Source organism: Misgurnus anguillicaudatus, unplaced genomic scaffold (genome assembly GCF_027580225.2).
Source record: "Misgurnus anguillicaudatus unplaced genomic scaffold, ASM2758022v2 HiC_scaffold_33, whole genome shotgun sequence".
Taxonomy (NCBI): Eukaryota; Metazoa; Chordata; class Actinopteri; order Cypriniformes; family Cobitidae; genus Misgurnus; species Misgurnus anguillicaudatus.
Window position 1 is genome coordinate 4,927,361 of NW_027395283.1, and position 14,472 is coordinate 4,941,832.

A 14,472-nucleotide genomic window follows, 5' to 3' on the forward strand; every position below is an offset into this window, starting at 1 on the left:
GTGATAAACAGATTGTTGACATGTTTATTATGTTGAAGATTTCATTTCTATCACTGACTGACAGCACTAATAGTTTGTTTTTCTATCTCTTCATCTGACACTGATGATGATCTCATATCTGATTGACTTTCTCTTTCATTTTTATTCAGGATTCATGCACAGATGATGGTAACGATGTAAAGATGTCTGTCTGATCTTCAGTATGATCTGATGGTGAATAAGAGGACACAATAGTGACATCACTTCCTCTTAACCGTATGAGTTGATTATTCAGTACAGGATCTGATCTGTGACTTTATCTAAAACTGACTTTGAAGTGTTGGAGGTAAATCTTCATCCTAACTCAGCTTCTGTCTACACATTTCCTATAAGAGCGATTTATCAGTCAGTGTAAGAGGAGCAAGAAATCTCATAGGATCATAAACTGAAGTAAATACTGACAAGATTCCTCTTCTTCTACACTGTTGGGGTTTTTAACTTCATCTTAAAATGAAATGTGTTCAAGTTCAGCACAACATTGAAGACTCGCAGCTCATTTATCTCTAAATCCAAATATTGGACGTCTTTGCTTTTGTGTTCTTCAGGATCTGACTGCAGGACTTTTTGATGATTATGTGATCAATTACAAAAAAGTTGAAACACTGAATGAAATGTAAATAAAATCACAATGCAATCATTTTTAAATCTTACATTGGTATGAAGATGTGTGAATAAAGTTGTGACAGGGTCATGTTTATCTCCTCTTCTTTTAACAACAGTCTGTATACATCTGGGAACTGAGGAGAGCCGTTGATGAACTTTTAGGAGAGGAATGTTGTCCCATTCATGTCTGATACTGGATTCTAGCTGTTTAAGAGTTTTCTTTGTTGTATTTTTCACTTCAAATGTTTGTCAGATGGTTTTCAGATCTGGACTGTGTTCAGGACTCTTCTACTATAAACTCATGCTGTTGTAATAGATGCAGTATGAAGTTTATCAATGTCTTACTGAAATAGACAAAGACAGATTAAAGCAGATGTTGCTCTTTCAGTATTGATGAGGTCTTTCCAGATGTGAAAGCTGCTCATTTAGACGCTAATCCTCCTCCATACCAACAGAGATGAAGACTTTTGATGTGAGCACTGATAACAAAGACCTACTACAAATAAAACAAACATAAAACTATGCGAATGTAATGGGGTGACCCTTTTTATTATTGGAGTTTTCTTTTTCGTTCTTGGTGGATGGAGTTGGGGTGGAAGTTAAGCTCACGGCCCCTTTAAAACCGCTGAGTTTTCCTTCCATTTCCGTTTATCCTCTGGCATGGTATGCGGGTTGCGTTCCTTTGTGTCGCAATAATTATTTATTATGCGTTAAGCATTGAGTGCTGATTCAGTGGCGTAGACCTGCATAAGGGGGAAATTCCCTTTACCTCTCGGCATGGGCGAGGCTAGCCCCTTTTTAGGGGTGCTTCAGCACCCCTAAAAAGGAGCTCAGCACCCCTAAAACTTGGGGCAAGAAATTTAATTATTCTAAAATGTTCGTTCGTCTTTGACCAGGTTAAATAATGTCCAAAACATACTCCGTAGTTTGTGGTTTAAAATATATAATAAGGTAGAAAATGAAAACCTCCCCGCTTAGCAAATGGTGTCATCCTCTTCTACTCTGTACCTGCATCTAGCCCGTCCGTCATTCAGCGTGAAACACGCGCAGAGTGAGAATCAGATAGTGTTGTGATGCAACTTTTTTGTTCAAATCTTACAAAATGTTTACGTTATGTTTATAATGAGCGAGTACATCACGAATCAATCTTTCAAGTCGTGTTTTTGTCTTATAATGAATCACCATGGTACACGTATAATAAGTGTTTATTTTCGGATTATTTAAGTCCGGCGGGTACCCGCGCGCTGCGGAGTAGCACAGTACCTGGGTGACTCGTCCATAGACTTAAACGGAGAGAAGTAGCGCCGGTTACAATGTTCTTCCGCAAGACGCATGCAGTGCGTCTCAGTGGGTAGTTGCATACGTGTGTCTCCGTTGTTAAAGTTTATTGTATGATTTATCGTTAATTTGAGACTTATTTTAACAATCGGGAGTCATGTAAACATGACATCACGGGCGTCTTTTCTGGTCAGTCGTCATGAAAACATGGCGTTTGGAACAGAGTGAAAACAAACTACATATCACTGTATACCACCAGTAGGCTACCGGTAAGTTATGTGTGAAATCACTAACTGTCTGACTATCAAACTAGACAATAAATATTTTTTTAGTTTGTCACATGTAGACTAATATGAAGGTGATAACGTCTTTAACCCTTAGTGCAGGAGTCACAAGTGTTTTGTTTTAGACATATAGTAATGGTTCAATTAAAGGACTGTTAAAAGAAAAGCTGCAAATTAACAAACTATTAATAAACCTACCATATGTTGTAGGCATAAAAGTTATAAATTAGGAGATTTGTCATTTTGACAAAGGCAAACGATACACTGTATATTCACATAAAGCCATACCCACACTGCTGGTGTAGCCCACCTTTTGTCCTGAGACTTTAATATGGCATTAATGGCAAAAATGTGCTAGCTCACCATTAATTAGAAATAAAAAGGTTGGCAAAAAATGCATCTGAAAACTCACCAGATTGATGCTTTAAAATATGTAATTTAAAAAAAATTCTAACGGGGAGCATGCTCCCGGACCCTAGGGGTAATAATTTTCTCATCTTTTTCACCCCTGACCCATTTTCATGCCTGAAAGGTCTCCAAAAAATCTTTATTTTGGGGTTAGTTGAACCAATGTTAAAATGAAAGCTATTTTACAATATACATATTATTGGTTTCTGTAGGAAAAAAGAGCGGGTGGTGGCAGCGGAGCTCATTGGGTGCTCAGCACCCCTAAAACTCTAACCCTAGAATCGCCTCTGCCTCTCGGCTTGGGCCTGTGGAAGTGCAACTGCATAAATTAAGGTGCATTATTATACTGATATGGTGCTGCATGGGTTTTTTTAGTAGTGCCGTTTAATGATGATTTATTTATATAGTGTGATCAAGGCAGTATTGGTGGTTTGTTCACCGTGCTTACCGAGGGTCAGTCAATTGTGCTGCAGGTAAGTTTGTGACTCTTTTAAATTGTTTGCTAACTAAAGATGTAATTTTCCTCTGTGGTTAATGATCAAATTGGGTGAATATTTTATAGAATCTGCCCGCTGTTGCTTTGCTGCTGTGGGGCGGCGTGTTACTGTGATCCGTGGGCTGCGCGCTGGAGATTGGAGAGTGCGCGCTCCAGTCCCATTGACTACTTTAAAACGCATGTTTATGTTCGCTGAGCTTCATGTGAATGAGTTTTATGCGAGCGTGAGCTAGGGCGAGAGTGTGTTTGAATGACTACGTTGTGTGTGCTGGAGTGACGATATTGTGCGTGGTTGGGTGATTACATTGTGTGTGCGTTTGAGTGACTATATTATCTGTGTATGGTGAGAGTGGTTTTTGAGTAATCTATTATTGTTACTTTTTCAACATTAATGTTATTTTCTTTCGTTTTGTTTCTTTTTGTTTTGTCAATTGTGTGGAATATTGTGAGTATTTGTTATTGAATATGTTGTTTTTGGTATATTGCCAAACGGTATTTGTATTTGTCTTTTTATTTCATTTTTGTTTGATTGTGGGTTGCTTGTCAATCGTGTCGAGTACTGTGAGTGGTTATTAGCACTGCTTTTATCTATTATCAATCCACTTATAAAGGGTATTTGGTTGCTGGGTGCAGGAGGATTTAATTTTATTTTTACTTTATATTTTGGTTTGGTTATTGTGTGGATTGTGATTTTGGTTATACAATTGCATGAGGGTGTGAACTGAAGTTGGATTTAATTTATTTGAATTCCTATTTTTTTCTCTCTCTTTCATTTCTCCTCCCCAAATGCTAATTTATCCAATGGGATATTGATATTGGTCCGAGATCCGATTTTACAAGTTACTATTGTATGACATTAAGAGTCTGTTTGTGTGTGTGTGAATGTTGTTGTTGTTTTATAAATTGTGTATTTTTCCCCAAAAATTGTTTTTGGGGTGAATTATTATATTTTAACATTTTCTGATACTAAATAAAGATTGTACACATCTCTGCTTGTCCTTTCCATTTGTTTGGAAACCTGTATTTAGGGCATTTATAGAGAAATATTCTATTAGGGGTGTTTAGCCTCCGCCCACACTAACTATAGTTAAGTCATGCTTGATTTTCTTAAGGACAATTCATCTCATGTGCATTACATCTCATGGTGCTTTCATTCTTTACTCATTCATGTCAGTACAGTCTGCACACCAGCGACATCTCGTGGACTTTGATTGTATTGCATCAAAAGAGTCATTCTGGACCAAACCCGATCTCAAAAGTATTATTTAATACATTTATAAACTGATGATTTTACCCCTGCTGATGTAAAACATTTCTGTTAGTGTTGATGTAAAACTAAGAGTAAACACAAGGTGTCAGAATTTATGTGTGAAACAGGTCGAGTCATTCACTGTCTCTCTTTCATCTTTCTCTCAATCTCTCTCTCTCTGTGACATGAAATAAACATATTCAATAATCTAAACTTTACTGATATTAATTGTGCAGACATCAGTTGTATGTCGTCCTGATTACAGTCCTACTGATGACCGTAAAGATGAAATGAGCATAATTTACAGTTTTAATACATAAAGTTTAATAAAATGATTAACTTGACATTTCAGCTTTGATCTATCGCTGTTGATTATCTGTCAGACGCTTTCTGAACGACAGAGTCAAACTGCGCCATCTAGTGGACAAACACAAACTTTATACTATAGTAAATACTGACTTTAATTAAATAGGCCTAACTGATTCACACAGCACTTTATTTCATTATATTAATATTAAAACAATCAAATACCTGAACAGTCTGTGAACAATTGTGTCATGGGTGGTGTCATCAAGGAAAGGTCGAGATTTGAAACGGGGGTCACTATCATTTTAGTCAACCCATGTGTGCTAAAACACTGTCTCATTTTCATGATGGTAGTTTGTGAAGTTGTTACGGGATAAATTTCCAAACATTTGGAACGAGAATCTACCAAAATCTTTCTCAAGGGTCCTGTATAATCCACATGTGTGACCAGCAGACATCAGATGATCACAGCCAGAACGCTCGTGTCGATGGTGCCGGCCGGTGATCAGACCCACACTCTGTGTCTGAGCTGTGATACGAGACAGAGCTGTGATCAGACCTCATATCTGATCATGTGACAGTCTTTGTGTCTGTAATGTCTCTCCTTAGACACTTATGTGCTACAACCTGCAGGTTAAGGACACAGGTGCTCTTTCCTATGATGTTTGACGCAGTGCACTGATACAGGCCGGATGTGCTGGTGCTGATGTTTCTCAGTGTCCCTGCATCTGATCTGAGAACAGCACCATCAGTTATCTTATACATTTCATTCATCTGCACATTCAACACACACTTTAGATTTCAGTGGAGAAAATAAAGAAACTGTGAATAATGTTTCTATTGTCTATGACACACTGCAGAATAACTGTAATAACACAAATGTCCTGTAGGTGGCAGTGGAGGCGGAGTTTTCTTTACATCTTTTAGGGGCGGTTTCCCGGACAGGGATTAGCTTAATCCAGTACTAGGCCTTAGTTTAATTAGGAAATATAACTAGTTTTAACAAACATGCCTTACTAAAAACATTACCTGTGTGCATTTTGAGGCAAAACAAAGGGCCCTGATGTATTTTAAGATATGTCAGCGCAAGTTGTATTCAGTTTGGACAGCTCTTAAAAATGTTTTAGTCTAAGACTAGTCTAATCCCTGTCCAGGAAACCGCCCCTTAATGTTTAATGTTTTATAATAATCTTGATATTTAGTATTTTTATTCAATGAAATGTTTATGTTAGCACAATTATATTTTATCTTTTAAACTAAAAGTGTGTGTTTTTTAAGATAAAAAACTTGATAAAGTTCACACTATGATAAATACATGAATGTAAATGTAGTTCAGAGAAATAAAAAAATATCACTTGGTCTACATTATATTAAACTCATATGACTTTATTAGGCTTACATTAAGTTAAACAAAAGAGGAGTAATTTTGATTTGAGTTTAATTATTGTTAATGCTGATGTGCTCTTTGTTTCATGCAGTGAACGTAAAACATATTGACTCACATTAATGATTAAGTCTCGTTTATAAATTAAATGTGTTAAATTATTTGTAATAAGATGTTTAATGTTTGTTTACTGTCAGCAGAGGGAGAAACACCTCAAACACTTCCTCATACAATAGTGACGTCACAGATGAAAGTGAAAGTAAATTGTTTCGTGTTTATCTTCCGCCATTTTAAACAGGTAGAGTTGATTTCTTAACATATCGATGATCAAAGTGATTAATATAACATGTATAAACAGCTTTACATGTATTTTTGTGTGTGTAGTTGATGTAAAAGTTGTAGTATTTTCAGAAAGTGAATCCAGTCAGATTGTGATGACAGCGAGTGTTCAGGTGTGTTCAGGTGAGATGAGACGCTTTTCACTTCCTCATTCATAGTTTCTTTAAAGGACAGATTCACTCTTTAAATTCAATCATTTCTTGTCTTAAAATTACTGTCAACAAGTTGATCTATCAATATTTACAGTCGAGGAAAACAAGAGACTCCAACATTATTTTCAGTTTTCTTTACTGTTTATAAGTTTGTGTTTAAGTAAAATTATCATTATGTTATGTTTCAATAATGTTAAGCATTTACTTGCAGACAATTTAAACAAAATGTTCAAAATAACAAAAAATGTAATGTTTTTAAAGACAAAGAAATCAAGATGAGATTGATTTTTAAACAACACAATAGTAATGTTTTCACTTGTATTTCAGGAAGAGTTTAAAGATGAATATTTGATGAATAACTCAGATTATTAATGACATCTTTCATGTTTCTTGCTATAAGCTCAGTATTTTATATTGTTGTTCAGGTGAGATCCGACGCTTTTCACTTCCTCCTTCATAGTTTCTTTAAAGGAAACTTGCAATACCAGTTTGGTAGGATTGTGGCCAAAACTGGTACTGCAATCACACAACTGGTGGCCAATACACAAAATGACAACATAAACATCAGTTGAGGTCTGCAACTCCACTTTTTAAATGACAATATCCTGGCCAGACCACTGTTGTCAGTGATATAAGTATTTGAAATGAAAATGATTTCTTAATGTCTAGTGACATATCAGGGCCATTTTATGCAGAGGCGTCATGCCCATTCAAACTGAGGGGGCACGTGCCCCCTTGATTTTTTGAGCCAAATGGATTTTGCATGCAACCTCAAAATCAAACAAGCATCCATCAATCTGTTACTTGTCTGTTAATCTGTTTAATATGCACAATATTATCAATTCAGTGCTGCATCCTTGTCACTTTTCAGAGATTTTTGCCGTTTTGATCGTGTTACATTACTTCTGGCGGCAGGCGCTGCACACAGCTCAGTCGCAGACGTCAGCGTCTGAGCGCACTCACGAGCTTTCATGTTGCCGCTGCTGCATTTGGCTATCAGAGGAATTAAAACGTGCACGAAATGCTCACAACATTTTCAAACCCCAGTACGGTAATGTGCAGTTAACCTCCTCTGTGAAGAAAATGTATGGTTTAAAATGTGACCGTCTCGACGTTATATTAGTAGAGATTTTTAGATTCATCTTCTTGGCACAACGGCAAAGTTCGCCAGAGTTCACTGCGGCGCGGAATCACGCGTGCTCACATATGAGGTAAAATTTAATGCAAAAATCCGTTCCTCCAATCATTTTATCTAAACATATTTTTTTAAATCGTTATTGAACATTAAAATCAATCACGTGGCTATAGCTTATGTCATTTTCGTTGTTTATATACTTTATGGATTTAAAATTACATTAATTTTATAGGATAATGCAGTTGTTGTGCAAAATGCAGTAATGACACAATTAAACAAGTCATTAAACAAAACGTAAATAAACAAAACCTGGCGTTTCTGATGTAAATATGATACTAATATGTCATTATTCCGATTGAATAGTGTTTGATATGCAAGTTACTCAACACTTTCATTTTGGAGGTTTTTGCATGAAGGCAGGGGCGATTAGATTGTTAGAAATGTATGTGTCATGCACTAGCGTAGCCAGGATTCACAATGTGGGTGGGCCCAGAGAAAATCAGGTGGGCCTTAACCAAAAAAGCATCTGTTATCAAAATATACAAACACACAACCAGTTTCAATATATCACCGTTTAATAAGAACAAAAGCCTGTATGGGCCCTATTTTAACAATCTAAGTGCAATGTGCAATAAACCAATAAGAGTCTCATCTCCTTTACAAGCCAGTTGCGCTTGCGCAATCCCGATTCCATATTTTGGCAGAATTTGTAAACTACAAAACTGAGCAGAGGAAGAAGACCACCAGTTTAAGATTGATATTAAAAAATTGCGTTGTTTTTATTTGTAATGAACAGTGTTGGGGAAAGTTACTTTTAAAAGTAATGCGTTACAATATTAAGTTACTCCCAAAAAAAGTAACTAATTGCATTACTTAGTTACTTTTCATAGAAAGTAATGCTTAAGTTACTTTTAGTTACTTTTGCGTTACTTTTTCTTGGCTAAAGCTTGATCTCTTTCAGGCCTTGCAGGTGTTTTTATGACTGAAAAGTTCTGCATTCAGAAATTGCATATTTCATCACAAAAATGTTTAGCTCTGGCCTGCCATCTCAGTTTCTGACTCAAACTGTTTCCACACAGGCACAGAGAGTGCATACGTTTAGTTTAATTCAGTACATATTTTTTAATCAAATTAATTAAACTAAAAAAGTAACTTGAGTTACTTTTTTGAAAAAGTAACTCAAATAATAATGTGTACTTTTAAAAAGTAATGCGTTACTTTACTCGTTACTTCAGAAAAGTAATATTATTACGTAACTCAAGTTACTTGTAATGCGTTACCCCCAACACTGGTAATGAAATTGTTATTCTTTGGTATTAAAACCTTTAAAAGTCGTTTTCTTTCAGTCATGATCATTCAAGTAAAAATAGCAGGCTTTTAATTGCTGTAAATGTATTGATAGCCCAGATGATCCGTGTTATCTCAAAGAATAGTTTACAAATATGCAAGAAAAGCTTTAGGCCTACTTTAAAAATACTTTAAATAGTAGCTTAATTTGTTGGTATTTAAAAAATTTAGTTGCAAAAGAAATCTCGTTTTTTGGTTGTGCATTCCAATTAATATCAATTCAACTGCGGTTGGTTTGTTTTGATTTAAACCTTCATAACTTAAAAAATACAGCTAAGTAGCACCATAAAACAAAATAATAACATGATAACATAATAATAATTTGACAAAAATGTTAAAAACGGAGTTCTCTCGTTTTGCAACGAAATTCTTCATTTAAACCTTTAAAAGTCGTTTTCTTTCTGTCATGGAAGTAAAAATAGCAGGCTTAATTATTGTAAATGAATGGATAGCCTACATGATCAGTAATCTCAAAGAATAATTTACAAATATGCAAGAAAAGGTTTGTACTTTAAAAATAGTTTATTTGTAACAATAAATAATTTATAAACGCAATTTCAGCACTAGAACAGCGCTGTGGGTGTTTTGAAATTTAAGCATAACATAAAAACGGTTCTCATCTCATCATATCCACATACAAAGTCATCATATATAATAAATCTTTGGGGTAGCATTAAAAAATTCTAAATAAATGCAATATTTGCATTTGTTTAAAGCAAAACATTTAATTACTTACCAGGCTACAGGTGAAGCAGGTTTTTACGCCTTCTAACATCTCATAATCGGTCCTCATTTATGTCCAAGACACACAATAATAATCTTTAAAACATTTTAACATTTTAATCCTTTGATTTTTCATATTTTAAACGTTTGTGTGCTGCTGCGCATCCATGTGATAAGCAAATGCACGTTGCCGTTTATAGGCGCAAATGCGCGTTGCCGTTTATAGGCGCGTATGCGCTCATTAAATAACAAAAGCAATATTTCTCCATTGGCAGGTTTTAGTTGGTCAGTGGCGTAGGCTAGTCTATTTTATTTGCCTCAAAATAGCAAAGCACCAACTATGCGCCTGAACACATGTCGTTTTCAGACCAGGAGGCTCATGGGCGCAAATGTTATCCTCAAAGACTTTTCTTTTTTTAGCTGCTGAACCAACACCTCAGGTTCAGAAACCTCAACGGTAATGTTAAAGGTTGCACCATCAAGCTGTAATAAAGTCTTCTCACCGAAGGTCTTCGTGACCTTCATTCTAAGACAATAAAGCAGCTTAGCTTTCATTATTCCTTACGTGTCAGCCTTAAACCGGGTGTTAATTTCTATGATGTGGGGTGTAGGAGGGGCCAGGAGGCTGTTCGAAATGCGCTATTTATTGCACTACTATTTACAAAATGAACTTATTCCTTATTATAATAGCAAACAAGAATTTAAAAAAAGATTTATTTTATAGGTCAGGTATAGTGATAAATGCAACATAATTTACTCTTTAGGATAACTAATAGGCTTACTGGATAGGCAGGTGGGTGGGCCTAGCTGACAGGTGGGTGGACCCAGGCCCACCCATAGCTACGCGACTGGTGCCATGGAAAAGACTGAAAGCTCTATATTTCGTTTGTGTATGCACAAATTTCTGTGAACTGTGCACACTGTGCCCCCTTAAAAAATTGGTGCATGACGCCCCTGATTTTATGATTAATTTATATACATTTCTTACATACTGTTCCTTTAAAGATTTATTCATTTATATTTTATTGTTTCTTATCTAAATATTGGTGTTATTTATTGAATGTTTTCTAAACATAACTCTTAATTTAATTATTGTTAATATTGTGTTAATGTGAGGTAATGTTGTGTAGTTGTGTTGATGACGCAGTTGTTGTTTTTTTCAACACTCAGGATTGATTTATCTGAATTATAATATCTGTTTATTCACTTTGATTTTAAGTTTATTTTGTGTCTGAATGTTATTTTCATTCAGTATCAGTTGTGGAGATCAGATTGATCAGATTCACCTCTACAGCTCCATCATGGATCAAACACAAACATCAACACATGAAGATTTTTCTCCAGGATGCAGGTACTTTATAGAAACACTTTATTAAATAACATTTATAGTATAGGGAAATATTTCAGTGTTGTTTTTATCACAATCATTGAAAAAAATATTAGCAATGTAATGTAAATTAAATCTGTTGTGTGTTATAGTTCAGATCATCAGAAGAGATCAGATTCAGAGTTCAGCTGTGTGTCTATGAAGAGTGATGCGTCTATGGGTCATCCATTAAAGTTTAATAATGAAGAGACAAGACCCGCACACAGGTATAAAATATCTTTACTACTATTATTGTAATTTGACATTATTTTTTTACAATCGTGTATTTTGTAAAAGAGAGAACACATCTGTGAAAGCACCCATTTAAATTTACAGTCTTTGTATTAAAAAAGTAAAAATGAAAAGATCATATGAAAGTTTTATTAGTAAGTTACATTCACAGCTGTGTAAAAACTGTAGAGTTAATAAAGTCATGTGAAAAATCTCACTAATATTAAAGTGTAAAGTGATTCTTGATTCTCATTCTTGCCGTTCAGACGAATCAGAACAGAATCAGACTGTCAGAGGAGGAAGATTGAACAATCTGAGAATCAACTACAAGACTTCAATGAAAACATGAATCCTCGTCTTACAAACTCTCTAACTTCACAAAGGACGAGGACACAAGATTACAAAAACAGGAATATTTATAATGCAGACGCTGAAGAAGGATTACACTTAAGAACAAACAACAAAGATCGACAAAGATTAATACACACAAGAGCAAAATATACTAACAAACACAGGTGAGTGGGATTACAATGATTAAAAAAACAGGTGATAATGGTTAACCCTCGTGTGGTGGTCATATTTTTGTTACTTAGACTGAATCTGAAATCGCATACTTACTAAGTACTGAATTTAACTACTTAACGTGTGCAAAGACAATACATACGTTCGCGTTAGTATGGACAGCATCTGACATGTTGACGTTATCATGTGACCAATGACATAGTAGACTTGTTCGAGTTCATACAGAAACACAAGAACCAACAGGAGGATGACATACACAATACTGCAAGTGTGACTCGAAATCAGACTTCTCCGTATGATTTCTGTAATTGCTCTCACGCAGTGGCGGCGCCAGGGAGGAGCTAGGTGGTGCTGAAGCTCCGGCTATAATATTCATAGCACCCGCCCAGCACCCCCAAGAAATGTCTGTAATTTTTATATTTATATTTTAATGTCATGTTTGAATAGTCTTTTCATGTTGTTAAAAAAGGGAATTAAATAATAATTTAAAAATAAATATTTTAGTCTAAAATATCATGAGGCCCAAACATGTGATCTTCTTTGGCCAATGGGTGCAGGCCCGGTGAACCTTTGACCTTAAAGCAAGGCAGTTTGTTTTTGATAGTGAGTTTGGAAATTTAACCAAGTAAAATACACCAAAATGAATACACCAAAAACTACCCGAGGAACGGCTGTAAAGACACTAGGACCAGTAATCTGGCACTTTTGGCTATAAATACGGAGAGAACGAGGACCCTTTACTGGGTCAACATCATTGATTATGCTGTTTTGTTGTGAAGACGTCTATGATAAGTTTCCCCTCTGTTGGCTATTACAAATTGAATTAATTTGGTGTTGCAACCCTATATCACGCAAATACGTGACTAGCTCACGTATGGACCAATGTGAAAATGTCACGTTTTGCCGCGTTTGAACGTGAGCATGTCACGCTTTTCTGTTTGTGTCACTGTCACGTTTTGGTTACTCAACTTTTTTGTCCTATTTTCAAACCATTTTCGCTTCGGTTTAGGGTTAGATTTGGTGCTTGTGTTATATGTCACTTTAAGTATTTGTCACTTTAAGTATTGGTTTATAAAAAAAAGATACAAGACTTATTCTTTAATATTTTCTAAACTTTAACCAATTGTCGCCTGACGTTGGGGTTAGAGTTTGTTTAAGTAAGGATGTCATTTTATGTAAATCTAACCCTAAACCGAAGCGACGATGGTAAGAAATTAGGACAAAAAAGTTGAGTAACCAATACGTGACAGTGACACAAACAGAAAACGTGACATGCTCACGTTCAAACGCGGCAAAACGTGACATTTTCACGTTGGTCCATACGTGAAATAGTCACGTATTTGCGTGATATTGGGTTGGGTGGTTAAAGCACAAATCTTGGCTCTGCTTTGTTACATCTATAGGGAGACCATACGTGCCATTCTTCCCGGACGTGTCCTGTAGAGGAATTCGGTGCATCTTCCGGAAGTCGTTTTTGTTGACCGCATACGCCATTCAGTTAAAAACATAAGATATACACTCATAGTTTCCAGGGGCGTTGCGCAAGATCTCGGGCCCTATGCATAAGCAGTCCTCATGGGCCCCCATGCCCCACCCCCATAATATATTCCAGACTTTTCAAGGGCCCTGTCTTCCTTTGGGGCCCTGGTAATCAGTACTGGTTTTACCCCCAGTCCGACGCCCCTGATAGTTTCATTCTTACCTTAAAATGTAACGGTTGCTTCTCTGTAATAATAATAATAATCCTCTATGACGTATGCGGTCGAGAAATACGACTTCCAGAAGACGCACCCAAAATCCTGGACAGGACGCGTCCGGGTCCGGGAAGAATGGCACGTACAGATGTGGCCTTTAAAAATGCGCGTTTTCTCCCGCGGCATTCGCCAAATCGTCTCGCGGAGTCACGCAGAATTCTGCAAGTGTTTTCGGGGGGGGGCTACTTTGCCTTTTCCCCTAATGTTTTTCGCTTCACAGAAAATCCACCAGGTGGCGCATAAAAAAACTCTTACATTTTTTTTATATGCATTGTCATTGCGGTTGTTTCCAGAAGTTAATAAGGGCATTGCCGTATATTTAACATTGCTATTAAAACAGCAAAGTGACGTCAACACCTTTTTGCCAGCATAACAGTGCATACAACAATGACTGTATGTACAATGCATTTATACTTAGTGCAACGGAGAATTTAGTGTGAGCCTAATACACTTAACTCTATTTACAATGAATATCTTAATTATTTGTGTTGTCGAATTTTGACTTCGTTTCATTGTTTGTTCATAATATTTATAATTATGTCCGTTTTTCTAAAAGTATCAATATTTTAAAGAGATTAATGTGGTATAAAAAATACATGTTTTACAGTTAAAAGTGTTGTAAAAATATATTAGTATTCTTATATATTAAGAACAATAATATGACACATGTATATTGCGCTAAAATGCTTTACACTCTAAAAAAACAAACGGTGCTATATAGCACCAAAACAATTGCTTTGGATCGTAACGATAGAAGAACCATTTTAGTGCCATATAGCACCGGTGAAGAACCAGTGAAGCACCAGTGAAGCACCTGTGTAGAACCATATAGGGGCCATATAGCACCACATATGGT

At 36.0% G+C, this 14,472-nt stretch overlaps 1 non-coding gene across 1 annotated transcript; it reads left to right on the forward strand.

Moving 5' to 3' along the window:
• The first annotated feature begins 10,995 nt into the window (after window positions 1-10,995).
• Window positions 10,996-11,922, forward strand: LOC129439019 (uncharacterized). Its single transcript, XR_012368643.1, has 3 exons — window positions 10,996-11,094; window positions 11,223-11,336; window positions 11,607-11,922. It is a non-coding gene; the product is annotated as an uncharacterized protein (transcript).
• Window positions 11,923-14,472: the final 2,550 nt, after the last annotated feature.